The sequence below is a fragment of the Octodon degus genome, unplaced genomic scaffold (genome assembly GCF_000260255.1).
Source record: "Octodon degus isolate 3935 unplaced genomic scaffold, OctDeg1.0 scaffold00012, whole genome shotgun sequence".
NCBI classification, from domain to species: domain Eukaryota; kingdom Metazoa; phylum Chordata; class Mammalia; order Rodentia; family Octodontidae; genus Octodon; species Octodon degus.
Window position 1 is genome coordinate 17,938,837 of NW_004524588.1, and position 3,344 is coordinate 17,942,180.

Below are 3,344 nucleotides of genomic sequence, written 5' to 3' on the forward strand. Positions count from 1 at the left end.
ATTCTCACCCTGACTAACTATGTATACTGACACCTGTGAACTAAGCAACTGCACTGAAGATGGCAATTTATACTAGTAGGTTCATGCTTGGAGTGCCTGTCCTTCTGGTCTTCTGAATATGGGCTGATTGTCATAACACACCGGTTGCTGCTGCGCTGTCTCTCAGGTAGAAGATTCTTTAAAAAGGAAGGGCATGGTGAATGAAGACAGGAGACAGGAAAAGGAATATTGCAGAGTGTTCTGCAGCAATGTTGTATATGTTTAGATTTTTGGACTTATGTGTAAACATATATAACTCTTTATTCCTATTTTTAAAATATATTTTAATTAAATTTTTTGTCATATTCTATAAGGACTTAAAGTTTAACATATCACTTCTTTATGAAAAATACCTGTTCCATCTTATGCCTATGATGTTTGATATTCAGAGAGATAGTAAGGTTAAGCTTAACAGCCTAGGTTGTATGGTAATAACAATGAGTTTCTCTTCTGGAGGGTTAACAACTTAAGTTTGCCAACAAAAAATTAGAGAAAAAGGAGGTTTGCAAGGAAAGCCAACATTTTGGCTTTAGCCTTCCAAGGTAAATTAAGACTCAGGACATATGAGAACTTGGAGTGTAACACTATATAACTCAGTTGTGTCCCAAATTTTCTGATCAAGGAGATTATGGGGCCAAAGTAGAAAGTGATCAATGATGTAGAGTGTACCTAAGGAGAGTCACATGGAGAGAAAACATTCTTTCAGGCTTTCATAAAGAGCAAATTGGCCAAGCAATGGCTGTGACTCATCCACATGGCTGACACTGAGACCCTGTACCTCCAATCTGAGGTACAGGGTCTCAGGATAAATCCTGAGGGAATTTGACTGACTTTATCAGATCCAAAACTACAATTCTTGTTACATAGGTCTTGCTTTATCTTGGTCTTAACCATCCATCAGAAAAGTATAAAAATGAAGTATGAGAGATAAAGCCATGTTGTTATGGTGAGCTGTAGGGGACTCGGTTCAACAATTCCTGACATTGCCAGTCCAGTGGACGACCCAATAGTATTTGGACTACTGGACTATTTTGGAATATTTTGCTGAGTTCACACACCTATAATATTTAAATGATGGAACTGAATAAAAAAAGAGGATATAGATGAATGACCATTTTGTATCTGTGTATTCAAAATGGTTAGCATAGATATAAAGCTACCTTCTCTTAATTCAAGGTATAGAAGGATTTGTTCTAATAGTGTTTGTAAATAGGATATCATGTCTGCATCTTGTACAACAATTAACCACTAGGAAGGCAATATGCAATGTGTTAATTATTGGAACTGTCTTACCAATTTGATTTGAAACTGTCTCATTGCTATTTATTTCTCAATATAATGATTGGAAAAAATAATAAACCAGTGTTTAACCAATTAATCAATAATGAAATGCATACTAAAACAATAGGAAAAAAATCTCACAGTCTTTTCACCAATATTCAGTATTTTGTGTGTCTGACCTCTTGTATCAACATAAATAATTGATAACCTGCTGATTGAGAACAAACTTTGAGTATAAAAACATAGTCTGGAAAACACTGTTTTGACAATTGTAAGTGTGTGTGTGTGTGTGTGTGTGTGTGTGCAAGAGGGTTTCTGGTATTTCTTAGTCCCTGGAAGTCACCGTTCATGGTCAGTCATGAACGTTTCATCAGAATCTCAATTTTTAAAGAAATATTTCAGTGTAAATTTTTCTAAGACAAAGCAATCTCTTTTCAGTATGTAATTGGTGCTCAGAAATTTATATGAAGTGCATCCAGTTAGAACACAATAAGGGCCAATTTAATTCTAACCAAAAATAATGCAATTTGTCACTATCTGTAAGTGTAACTGACAGGTTGTACTATCTACAGTTCTTGTATACATAATTTATATACCTCAGCTATGACAACCAAACAATAACAATACAGTAATTTCTATTAGTATTTTGACATTAGTGTGTTATATATAGGAAGCCATGAGAATATTAGGATGCTTTAATAAAGTATACTTTGTATTACTCTTACTTGAAATTATCAAGTACTATTCTCTGCTTTTTTGTTAGTATCTCATTAATTTGTGGGAATCAAAATATGTGGACTGTTTTTGTAGCATACCATGTGTCTGTGAAAACGGTGTCAGCAGCTTGGAAGATTACAGGCGCATCTTTTGTTTGTTCCTGAACATCTGCATGCATGGACAGTGACTGTAAACTCTCAGTAACTAATGCTGGAGTTAGTCATTTTGAAGCTCAAATGTTACAAATCATATCCTATGTATCTTACTTTTTCTACCCCTTCAGGGGGGAAATGACTAAATACTTAATACCACAAAGTAAATGTTATTTTACAGGAAAAATAAAAAATTTCCATCTTTAGTCTTTTATTCATAGAATGGATCAATTGCATTGAATGCAATAATTACTATGTGTATTGTTGACTATGATATCAGGCTCTGCTCCCAGTTCCAGACACAGGGGCGAGGAGACCAAGTCCCTTCCCTTCTTATGGCATTAATGTGTTTTAACAAGTGAGAAAGACAATGCAGAAACAAACAAGAGCAGTTAAAAACAAGTTCAGGGAATCATACATTCTAAGAGGGATATATTTTAGGATGATGGCAAAGGGAGTTGATGGGTGGAGTTCCTGACCAACTGTGAACTAGAGCGGCACAGGTCTTCAAGAGTGAGAGTCCCTGAACAACTCCAAGCAAAGAGCTTTTCAGGAGAAAAGAATAATGAATGTAGAGCCTCTAAGGCAGCAACTGGTTACATCCTAGAAGACAAACGAAAGCCTACTGTGTGACTGGAGAGAACATTTGAGGAATGAATGTCAAGGAAGAAGATCAGGGTGTGGACAAAGCCTGAGCGTGCCTTGGCCTTGTGCTGGGGTCTGGGGTCTAATCCTCTTCAGCTACTAGGAAGCCTTGTCACACTTCACCACTGCAAGAGATAGAAAACATTCTCTACACCTGAAGGGGAAAATCATAATTCACTAAGATTTCATGACAAATTTCTTAGGACATAATTTAGTAAGTGCCACTTGTTAAACTAATACTGGCTTGAAATTACCATCTGTAACTTATGGTAAATTGTATAATGTAAGTTATCATACACAATCATATGTGACTTGAACCAGTTTGCATAAGGTAAATGATAGCATTTTTATGCTTTTCCCATATTATAATTAAATTTTTATAAGACTCATACATAGGTAAAGACAATGATTGAAATATAACAAGATAAATTATAACATGAAATTTGTTACTGAATTATGAATTGTATATTATATATGGAAGTAAAATAATCTCCCAAAAAGACATTTGCA